Below are 12,311 nucleotides of genomic sequence, written 5' to 3' on the forward strand. Positions count from 1 at the left end.
ATTGCCAGAGAGTCATGATCTTCAATAGGAGGAGAAGAAATAGACTAATGAAGAAAAGAAAAACCTAAACAAAAGGTTATTTGTTTGAAACAGTAATGGTCAATGCATTGCACATCTGCAACAGCAGGAGAATTACTTGTGGAAGTTTAATTTATATCTGGAAGTTCTTTTTGAGCAGTTTCAAGTCACAAGGGGTAAAATGAGTATCACAATAGCTGTTCATTAGTAGCGACTTGCTGGATTATTAATCTCAGTTCCGTTATATTTTAAAAGGTGCTTGCTTTTGAAATGTACTTAAGTGAGCAGTGATTTCATGAAGCAAACAGCTTCATGAACCCTTTCTTGCTGGTTACAAATACACATTTCGAACCTCTCAAACAAACCTGGGTGTCATTTGTGTGTGTTGACCGTTCATGGCCATGTGGATATCTGATACATGCACAAATCCATTTCCAGGTAAAAGAGTATTTGAACAAAGTTATTAAATGTTCCATATTTTATTTTTTACATATAGAGTAAAATATTGGTTAAGGGTCCTTTTTGGGTTGTGCAACCTGTGGCACTTACCACTACAAGGTCCAGTGCTTACCCCAAATTGGGCCTAATTTCAATATGTTGTGTGAGCTGCCTGTGCCTGTCGTCTCAGCTTGCCTATTGTTGATATTCCAATTCAGGCCACCCGACCCATCTGCAATGGACTTTAATAAATTCCTGGAGTGTAGAGTGTGATGATTGGGGGAGCACAACTGCATTCCCTGGCTTCATAATGACTATTTACACGCACATCGAGGTCCACGTTCTAGCTCAGAGTTTACACACACACCCCATACATTCAAACGGCTTCACTTCCTTAAATAGGCCACAAGCCCAGCAGGGCCTTGATAACACCCAAAAGTTAGCTACCAAGTGGCAGGTAACATAATCATCACAGGAGTTAAGTAATAACTGTCTCAAATAAGATTAAGCATAACCATCTTCCACAATCTTCAATGGTATCACCATAACCAAATTTCCACCATCAGTATTTTGGGAGGTCACCAATATCTGAAATTTAAGTAAACTAGCCAAATTAACACCATGGTTATAAAAATAAGGTAGAGATTTTAAAAAAAATTTTTATTCATTCATGGGACGTGGGTGTCCAGTGACAATACCACAATGCCTCCCCTTGGATACCGGGCGATGACTGGCTCAGTTCCCAACCCCTCATGACCACTTATGTTATCTACAAGGTTCCAGACAGGCGTGTGATGGAATATACAGCGCTTGTCTGGATGGGTGCAAACACAATAGCTTGACACTATCTCGTAAAAATACATTTGTTTGATCAACGCCCTGGGTTGTACTCAATACCCACCCCCTCTATCACCAGCACACAGTGGCTGCACTGTGTATGATCTATAGCATGCACTGCAGCAACTAACTAAGGTTACTTTGACAGCACTTCATTCCATGCAGCCACTCCTCGAAAGGCAACAATAATGGGCAAGTATCATTATTTCCAAGTCACGCCATCTTGGTTTAGGCAGTTATCAGTATTCCACCATTGTTGCTGGCTATCATTGCTTCCACTCAGTACCTCTTGCTTGAAGTAGATGAAGCTGGAGTCTGAATGAAGTGAGACTTGAACTTGTTTTTATCCTTTTCAGTGTTCTTACAATTTCTCTTGAGCTTTAAGGTTCCAACTTCCCACCCTTAACCCCATGGCAACCTACTTCTAAATCTCTTCCGATGCTGAGTCTGCTACATTGACCCCTGGAGTACGTTTGCACTGCTGTGGGCCATCCAGAAGTAAATCACAAAGATGTTTTTTCTTATTTTAAATTTGGTGATTGTTTTCTTGGTACTGTTTATGGCTATGGAGAATTTAGGGATAGGATTGAGTTGGTACAGTACCAACTAACAGAACAAGCTTTCATCACGTCAGCCTGGAGTGGATTCAAAACCTGCAACCTTAGGTAAGCCAGCAATGCTGTAGTCACTGCGCTTCCTCTCCAAAATCTGCAATAATTTTACTTTACTTTTTTTAGATCTTCTCAGCACACACTGCCGCAGATTGTTCTGTGTCGCAACCTGGAGCTATTGGATTAGGTGGCTTCCTTCACAGGAATGTCATCCTCCCTGATCAAATTTCCTCAGTTTGCTGTGCTGAGGATTAGCTGGAGGCCGATAGGTCCTGAATAGGAATAAAAGCAGGAAAGCCTCATCAGAACCCATCATCAAATGGGCATTATAGGCAGCTTCTCCTCACACCACTAGATAGAGGGTGGCGTGAGCAAGTCGGTATGGCCCACGTTTGGCTTGGGTGGGACATCTTTGCCAGTTTTCCTCTCCTTCCTCAGCAGAAGATCCTAAGTGAAGAAAGAACAGGCCTACCTGAGCCTTATATGCTGGTTTGCCATGATTAATTTATTGAGTGTACGTCACATGCCATTGGATAGGCAACCCAATGGAATACAAGTAGAAATGTTAGTTGATTTTTTAAACAAAATTTAAAGTACCAACATCTTTTATTTCCAATTAAGGGGCAATTTAGCGTGGCCAATTTAGCGTGGTATTATCATAACTGTAAAAACTGCAAGGGTTAATGAAGTGCCTAGAGTAGCCACTGGAGGGAGCTATAGTTACAAGTATATAAGGCAATGATGCCAAGCCTTGGGAGGGAGAGTGTGTCAGAGTTAGCTAGAGAGATTCAGAAGTACAAATAGTGTGAGTGAGAGCAGATCATAGTTTATGTCAGTGTTAAGATTAGCTATAGATGAATGTAGTTTAAATGTTAATAATCAACTGTGTATTCTTTAGGAGTACGTGTCGAATCCAAATTAATACATTTATAGCTTTGTTTAAGTTCAAGCTATTGTGTGCTCTTTGTGAACACTACGTCAACCATCCTAAATTAAGCAACTCAAAAAACACCACACCACCTACCCTGCACAATTTTGGGTTCTGGGGGTGAGACCCACACAGACACAGGGAGAATGTGTAAACTCCACACGGGCAGTGACCCTGGGGGCCGGGATTGAACCCAGGTCCTCGGAGCCGAGTAGATTATTATTAAGGATCTGCCGTCAGTTTGTGATCAGCGACATGTTGATGGAAGTATAGCACCTAACGTTCCTAATGACTGAGAGTAGGTACCTGCTATCCCTGGGGAATAGGATGAGGAATTTGGATAGATGCGGTAAAATCCGGAAGTTTCTGTGGCAAGGAGGGCAGAATGTACAGCGATGCTATATTGGCCAACTTGTATGGGTTATTACTAACCCAGAGTTTGTGGTTGTAATGATGGCAAAACTGTCACGGTTCATCATTATGACAACTGTGAAACTGACAGCAGCCTCTGGCGTCTGCATAGTTAAACCTGGAAATGCAGAAATTGCTATCAGTGCCTCCTTGCTCTTCCATCGTGTGCGCTGTCCCTGCAGAAGGAAATACGTAGAAATCATTTGAATTAACATGAACTTCCACAATTACACTATTAGCCTCATTGTAAATATCCTTGAAAAAACTATGGCTTGTTAATTGAGGTGTAACTGCTAAATTCCTAATTATTAATCAACCACCTCTGTAGCCCTGAAAAGTCTAATTTTATATTCATGGAATGTCAAATTACTTTATTCTGCTTTTTAAAATCCTTAGACGTTTAAATCATAATTTAAAAATGCATTTATGGCATTTCAGTTTCTACCTTAATCCAATGGGAGCACAACTTGTACCCGGGTTCAATTCCAGCCTTGGGTGACTGTGTGGAGTTTGCAGCTTCTCCCCGTGTCTGCGTGGGTTTCCTTTGGGTGCTCCGGTTTCCTCCCACAGCCCAAAGATGTGCAGGTTTGGTAGAGTTATAGGGATAGGGTAGGGAAGTGGGCCTAGGTAAGGTGCTCTTTCAGAGGGTCAGTGCAGACTCGATGGGTTGAATTACCTCCTTCTGCACTATAGGTATTCTATGGTTCTATTTGGGTCACTGTAAAATGATCAAAAAGTGAAACATAGTCAGTGGTTTTTATTTCCTGGTTTGCTATCTGTGAGAATTCTTCATTGAGATTGGCTGCTTAGTCGACGGATATAACTCTTTCCGGACCCTGAAGAATCCCCTGATGTGATACTGGAATTAACATAATGTTGGGAAAAGTGACATTTACGCCACAGAGATTGTTATAGTTTTATGGACAGCTTTCTTACTGTCAAGTTCAACCACAAGTGCCTTCAATTTGCCACTGGCCACAAGATTTGGGCCAGTTAAATGTTCTTTATGTATAACCGCATTTGCAGTTACATCTGGAAGAGGTTAATTACGCTGTCATCCAATGCCTTTACAATGCACCTTTTCTAGTTTGCAGACCCAACATATATGAAGAGATATTTTGCCTAATACCCCTCTAACTGGTTCAGCAAGTTTATAATCCAAAACCCTTCCACTTCTTGTGGCCATTTAACTGATAATTGCTTTGAAATGTTGTTACTTTTTATATTGGGCGGCATCTGTTTCATTTACAAGTTATTAAGAGGGTGTCAGGCAGCAGCTAAATTTCATTGAACCGAGCCAACAGATGTGTGGAGCAATAAGCAATTAAGCGGGTGAGGTGGACAAGGTATTCTATTCACAACAAAATCAAAGGTGTCCAGCAATAAAGGGTCTCCATAGCAACTTGACATTTTTTGTGTTTCTCTCTTGCTCCTTCTGCACCCCCCCCCCCCCCCCCCCCCCCCTCCCCGCCGCCTCACTGGGAGGTTGGTGGGGGGCACCAACCACCACCATATAAATATGATGCCTGTTCTATTTAGACCAGAGTGTGCAAAGACTTCTAAGATACAAGCCAGATGCCAAAGGGACAATATATACCATGTTCCCCTGCTTCAGTTGGACAGCCCCATTTACAACCCTCCTGTTATGGGTCTCCTTATCCGACAAGAATGAGGAAAGAATGTTAGTGATTGATGTGGTGGTTAGAGTGAGGTGCCTGCCACAGATCAATAGCTAGAGGAGTGGGAGCTGGTTGTGAGGCTAGCCTCACTGGGAGGTATGTGAGGGTGAGACGGAATATCCGGATGTTAGGCCTGACTCCTGACTGCTAGGGATTACTGACGGGTGAATGATGGGGGTTTGGTGCGCTCAACAGTGGCAGTGTTGCTGTGGGTAGGAGATGTCTTTTGAAGGTCCATTCACTACCTTGACCATCTGTGAGATCAGGGAATGTCTTGTAGCACTGTTACCATGTCCTCAGGACCAGACCCTGGGCATTGGGGTCCCTAGTCACCTGCCCCTTCCCTTCGGAAGGTAATCCTCCAGGGCCGCCTTCACCCCTGCGCCCTCTGGAAACGTGGGCAGGGATTTTCAGCTTCCCTGTGATGTGTTTTCATAGAATTTACAGTGCAGGAGGTCATTCCACCCATTGGGTCTGCACCGGCCCTTGGAAAGAGCACCCTACCCATGCCCAAGCCGCCACCCTATCCCCGCAACCTAGTAACCCCACCAAAACTCTTTGGACACTAAGGGCAATTTAGCATAGCCAATCCACCTATCCTGCACATCTTTGGACTGTGGGAGGAAACTGGAGCATCCAGAGGAATCCCACACACACACACAGAACGTGCAGACTCCGCACAGACAGTGACCCAAGCCTGGAATCGAACCTGGGACCCTGGAGCTGTGAATAAACTGTGCTAACCACTGTGCTACCATGCTGCGGAGGCAGCTCGGCATTGGTCGCCAGTAGGATCTTCTGGTCCGCTGTGGTGTTTTGTATGGTTCGCCAGCCCTGTCGCCAAGGAAGCCATTGTGTGGTGGGAGGGGGGGGGGGGGGGAGGGGGGGGGGGAAACGAAATCACCTTTGGTGGACTTGAAGATCCCGCTGATGGGAGGGGCTGGAAGATCCTTCCCATGGTCTCTCTCCATTTGGCAGTCTCCACCAATAAAGCCTCCAGTGCTACATCCATGAAGCTAGCAGCCTCTCTCTTACCTGATGCTCCATTGCACAGCTTCCTGTGAGTGCAGCTCCCCTTTAAGAGGGGAAAAGCTCCTTTCAGGGGGACAAGCTGACTGTACCATGTGAGATCAGTGTACATTGTCCAGAGCCCTGCTGAGTACTTAGGTAGCCAGAAGTGCAGGCCCATTCTTGGACTAAAACTCCAACCACGTCAATGAGGAGGCAGTGGCACGTTCGCACAGGCAAGTTACGGCTCGCACTCAAAAGCGGGCACAGATAGATTTTTAGCAGTCAGTGTTTAACCCCGGCTTGCCACAGATTCAAGCTGAGTTGAGCCAATCTCTGCATCAAGGACTATAGCATTCTGAAAAAAAGCTAACCTCAGTCACCCCTGCTGAGCTCCTTCCTACGATCAGAGAAATGTTTCTGAAATATTAGATTACAGTGTGATACATACCATTTCAGCTGTTCCTTTCATGATTTGCCACATGGGAAGTAGAAACTGATTTGGACTTTCGTCAGTTTATACTCGAACACAATCACCCATTTAGCCAGAAATTCAATTCCTTGAATCAACAACAACCACCCCTCCCCCCCCCCCCCCCCCCCCCCCGCCCACCCCACAACCCCGACTCCCCCCAAAAAGCTAAACAGTTCAGCTTGGCCGTCATAAAATCCTCTTTGAAATGTCACCATGAAATGTGACATATTCCAGGGCACATTGATTTTTGTTCAGATACAAAGTGCAAACATTTTACTTGCACAATAATATGAGAAGAGGTATTAAGTGGTGCAGTAAGTTAATGCACTGACCTTTCACCTCTGGAAGTGGCCTTCAAATCCTGTCCAGCCTGATGGGGGAAGGAAACCGTTATAAAATGTCGTTATAATTGTACTATATCCAATAACGTTGGCTCAAAAGAGTTAGAGTAGGCCTAACTCCATCCTCCAACTCCACCCCATTAACACTGGTAGTCAATTTCACAGAGATCATATGATTTTTGTTCACTAGGAAATCAAAAATTATTAAGCTTGTGCTTGTAAAGTATGTGGTGTTCATTTAAAATTGGAGCAGTGCAGAATTATTTTTATCTTTATTTGACTGTGGCCTATCCCAACAGGGGTTCTTGTTCCTTACCCCCCCCCCCCCCCCCCCCCCCCCCACTCCCGCAACACACACACCCCAGCATCGACGACACCTATTGTGTTGGTAATCAGAGAAAAAATACAATCGAAGCAATTTTTTAAAAAAGGGATGACTTTTATTTATGGATCCTGAAACATCGTGACAGGGTGGATGTGGACGGGATGTTTCTTTTTGTGGGAGGATCCAGGACTCGGGGTCACTGTTTCAAAATGAGGGTCGCCCCTTTATAACGGAGTTTTGTAAAAACAAATTTAGAGTGTCCAATTTTTTTTTTCCCATTTAAGGGGCAATTTAGCATGGCCAATTGACCTACTCAACACGTCTTTTTAGGTTGTGGGGGTGAGACCCACGCAGCCGCAGGGGGAATGTGCTAACTCCACACAGACAGTGACCCAGAGCCGGGATTCGAACCCAGGTCCCTTTATAATGGAGTTGGGTCAGGAACTCTCTTGCTGAAAAGGTGGGGGAAGCACAGGGTGGGATTTTCTGGCCCTTCCTGCCAGCTGGATCTTCTGGTTCCACCAAAGGTGACCCCCAACGGCCCCCCTCCCTCCCCTCCACCACCCCTCTGGTGGCTGGTGCCCAGCAGTTGGACGAGCGAGCCACACAAAACAGCATAGGCCTCGGCGGAATGGGAAGATCCCGCCGATGGCCAATGTCGAGCTGCCTCTGCTGATGTGTGTGGGGGCTGGAAAATCCCATCCGGAGTCTTTGAGTATTTTTACGGCACAGGTGGACAGATTCTTGGTCAGGATGGGGGGTGACAGGTTATCGGGAATAAGGGGGAGTGCAGATTTGAGATTTCTATCTTATTAAATGGTGAAGCAGGCTCAAAGGGCCAAATGGCCTATTCCGGCTCTTTGCTCATATGTTCTTTACAATCAGTAGGAGGCCGCATCAACATCAGGAAGATTACAGTGGAGTCCTCCCTGTCTCCCTAATTATCCTCATGATTAGTGATTGTTGGCTGCGCACCATCCACTGCCTGGCTGAGCCTAGCCACCCATCTCCAGCAAGACCAGCCAAAAACAGGAACACAATGGGTCGACATTTACTTTTTCCCTCCCAGTCCCACCTCTAAACCCGCCTCCAAACGTCTCATCAAATTCCACCCTATGTGTTAGGAATGCCTCCGAAGGAAGAGGTCTACATCAGGTTGCTAATAAACGATAGGTTTGTTGGAGTTTTCTACAGAGACTTTCACATGCACAACCACTCCGAGTCAGTACTAGCCGGCTGAGAACCAGCAGACTTTGTACCTAAAGGCCTTGGAGGCCCCGCCCCCTTTCAGCAGGGGAACACATATTCTCTGAAGGCCTCCGGGAAAATCAGATCCCGGACTTTGTAGTACTTTGTCGGGGTCCTGATAGGACAACCTTCCCCCCCCCCAAGACCAAAAACCCCTCCATGTACCGTTGAGTCGAGGGAGAAGAGATCGAGGGAGAAGATCGAGGGAGAAGATGGCCAATGAACCCTCTTTAGTACTGGAGGAACCTCAGAAGACCGGGCAGTGTTGCCCCCAGTGGGGTGTACTGCGCCTAGATAATAATACTCGCTTATTGTCACTAGTAGACTTCAATGAAGTTACTGTGAAAAGCCCCTAGTCACCACATTCCGGTGCCTGTTCGGGGAGACCGGTACGGGAATTGATATGATTGGAACGTCGCGGCAGGATAGTGGTGGGCGGAGCCTGTACCTCTGGTTAACCCCCCCTCCCCCCGACACAACAGGTGGTTCGTACTCCATCTCTGAATCAGAGGAGGTCACCACCATCGAGAGGTCGAGAAGGGGCAGGCGGATGATGGCCTCACGGGCCTGCGGGAGCCTGGGCCTGGATCCTGAGGAACGGGGCCTGCCACTGGTTGTGGACACAAAGGCGGTCAGCGCGACCACAAATGTCATCGCAACTGCTGGGCTCCTACCTGAACCCGATTGGACACCAGAGCTGCCTGTTGCAGCACATTGCCGGATAGCCAACAGGCACCTAGGGTGGAATTTCAGCATGAGAGGTGATTGCCGCCATCCAATGGACTTTAACCATTTCCATCCTGGTCGCCCCCGGGTGTCCATTATGTAGGTGCCTGGCCTTTGGCTGGGTCATGAGACATGCTCCACAAGAGAATCCCGTCATCGATACTTAGTTCTGACAGCTGGGTAGAAAAAGCAGGTAGCTCTCCAGCCAATTGGTGATGCTGACCACCCCGAATGACGAGGTGTCGCACACAGGCTAGGATGGGATCCGTCCCGAGATGCGCTAACCGGCAAACTGTCCATAAAGTTTAACGCAGCCACTATCACTGCTGCCAGAGGTGGAGGGAGGGGGGGGAGGGGAAACAAGGCCAAGGTAGGGGTAGCCTGCAAGCGCTATCTGAGTTCCTGGCGTATGTCCTGGAGAATACTCATAAGCAGTGATTGGCAGAACCCGCTGCTGGATGCGTGCTGACACTATGGGTGGAATCACCTTATCTTTGGGGAATAGGCTCAGGAGGGGTTTGTGGTCTGTAACTAGAGTAAAACAACCACCACAGACGTATTAGTGAAAACGCTTAACTCCAAAGACCGGCGCCAAACCCTCCTTCTCTATCTGGGCATAATTGCACTTGGCGGTGGTCAATGTCCTGGTCATTCACTGTCCGGCATCCGATGGGCAGGACGGCCCCAATTCTGTACGGTGACGCGCCGCAAGTGATGACGAGGAACTTACCCTGGTCATAGTGGGTCAACAGGCCCGATGATGATAGTCACTATTTGACCCGACGGAAAGGTGCATCTTGGGTGGCGCCGCAGAGACAGCCCTGGTGCTTCTTCAGCAGGAGGTGCAGAGGGGCCAGCACCATTGGCAGGTTCGGGACAAACTTCCCGTAGTAATTCACCACACCGAGAAAGGAGCGGAATCCCATTGTGGCTGTGTGGCGGGCACGTTGTCCTTCACCAGGGGTAACCCAGCTAGGTCCAGTTGGTAGCAAGGCGGACAACTACTTTAGAGTGAAAAACACACGTCTTCTGCCTTAGGTGAATGCCAACTTCCGAGAATCTCTGGAGCACGGCCTCCAGATTCCGTAAATGGTCCTGGACCTGTTGCGCACATGACCAGGACAAAATCTAGGTACACATTGATTCACGTTGGGCCTTGCAAAATACCTTCCATAACACATGGAAAAATCATGCAAACCGGCAAAACCCCAAAGGCAACCACTTATACTCATAGAGGCTGCGCTGCGTGTTGATGGTAACAGTTATGTGAGGATGGATCCAGCCACAGCTGCAGGTAGGCATAGCTCATATTGAACTTTGTGAACGTGCTGCCTCCCGCCAGCGTGACTGTATGCAGGACATGGGTTATCGATCCAACCGTGAGGCCTTATTGACTGGACGTTTATAGTTATAGTTGCCACAGAGGCATACAGTCCTGTCTGGTTTCAAAACCGGAACCGTCAGGGTCGCCCAATCCAAAAACCTCACTGGTCGAATGATGCCCATGTTCTCCAGACAGTCTAGTTCCGCATTTACCCTGCCCACCAGTATATAGGGCACAGGTCGTGCCCTAAGAAACCGAGGTTGATCCTCCGAATCTTGGCCACAGCCCCATGGATGGTATCCAATCCAGGCTGAAAAACTTTGGGGAATTTCCGTAGTATGTCACCCAGTCCGCCGGACCCGTCCTAAAAATCGTGGTGCCAGTCTAAATGAAGGCGGTGTGATCAATCGTGCCCCAGGAGATTGGGGCCATCACCTCAAACCACAAAGCAGAGTGGGCTGATGACAATGGAGGGTCCGCACCGTCCCTCGAATCAGCAACTGTTCCCCTGTATAGGTTGCCAGAAGAGTCGAGGTAGGGGCCAATGTCAAAGTTCAGACCCCTTGCTGGATATGGTCGAAAGTGCTCTCGCCTATGAGCGACACTGCTGCCCCAGTGTCCAGTTCCATACGCAGCCAGTGCCCATTCTCCCGTACGAGGATGCGGACGAGTGCTATGCGGGGTGCGGCTAGGCAATGGAGTTGCAGCACGGCCTCTTCTTCATCCGGAGTATCCAAGTGTTAAGTCCAATCTCTGGGCTGGCACCAATACTGACCTGGGCAACAGAATCTCGGGTGTTCTGAATGCCCGCAGCTACCCCAACCAACACCAGCAGCCACACAATAGTAAAAATATTCATAACAGCAGAGAGTAAGGTTATGTAAGATGATAAAAGGTATTGGCAAAGTAGGCGGCGAGCGGATGCTTCCTCTTGTGGGGAAATCTAGAACAAGAGGTCATAGGTTTAGGATAAGGGACAGCAGATTTAAAACTGAGATGAGGAGAAATTACTTTTCTCAAAGGGCTGTGAATCGGTGGAATTCACTCCCCCAGAGTGCAGTGGATGCCGGGACATTGAGTAAATTTAAGGAGGAGATAGATTTTTAATTATTAATGGGTTGAAGGGTTATGGAGAACGGGCAGGAAAGTGGAGTTGAGTCCAAGATGAGATCAGCCATGATCGCAGTGAATGGCGGAGTTGGCTCAAGGGGCTGAATTTCCGACTCCTGCTCCTAGTTCTTATGTTCTTATTCTGACCATTGCATCCCTATTTCCATAAAGTTTCGCCAGAGAATGTTCATACATACCACTTCTACGCTAGAGGTTAGGTAGAGAGCCCGCTCTCAGGCCTCACTTGACTGCGAGAATGTGTGAAAGATAGACCCACCATGAATTTCTATTTTCTTTGCTCCTTTGCCCCATGGCACGGATGAGATCAGGTACTCTCTGGATAAGGAAGCGCAGGCAGGAGTCTATGTCGATTCTCTAGTGGAGTAGAGTGGAGCTCCATGAGGTTTGATTTGTCCCTGTTCAATCATACACTCCAGTGTCTTGGTTAGGGATTGTGAGCTGACTGGATTTGAATTATAAACAGGATACAAGCTGCTCATTCTTTATCTAACCCAGGGCTCCCTCAACTTCCCTTCTCATTCCTTGTAGCTGGATGCAGCCAGAACTCGGCAGAGACACCATCTGGCCACTGGGCTGCCATTGCGTGACGCTGTGGAGAGAGTTTCTCCCAGGAGAAAACTGTTGCTACGGAATTCCAGCAATTTATTTTGCACATTAAAAACAAAACAGAGTTTATTGCACTTAGGTGAAAGTACTCCATAACCCTCCCACTCATTGAGTGAACAATCGCAATAGCTCATCTCTGGGAGAATGTCCATCACTCAGATTGAGAAGCCATTCTTATTACTGGGTATGACCAAAGTGCAAAGCC

The 12,311-nt window shown here is 47.3% G+C and overlaps 1 long non-coding RNA gene across 1 annotated transcript; it reads right to left on the bottom strand.

Annotated features, from left to right (window-relative positions):
• Positions 1-1,168: 1,168 nt before the first annotated feature.
• Positions 1,169-11,889, bottom strand: LOC119974204. The gene is made up of 3 exons (XR_005462489.1): positions 11,757-11,889; positions 6,738-6,775; positions 1,169-3,419 (listed from the first exon to the last, which is right to left on the bottom strand). It is a non-coding gene; the product is annotated as an uncharacterized LOC119974204 (long non-coding RNA).
• Positions 11,890-12,311: the final 422 nt, after the last annotated feature.

The sequence above is a fragment of the Scyliorhinus canicula genome, chromosome 1 (genome assembly GCF_902713615.1).
Source record: "Scyliorhinus canicula chromosome 1, sScyCan1.1, whole genome shotgun sequence".
NCBI lineage: Eukaryota > Metazoa > Chordata > Chondrichthyes > Carcharhiniformes > Scyliorhinidae > Scyliorhinus > Scyliorhinus canicula.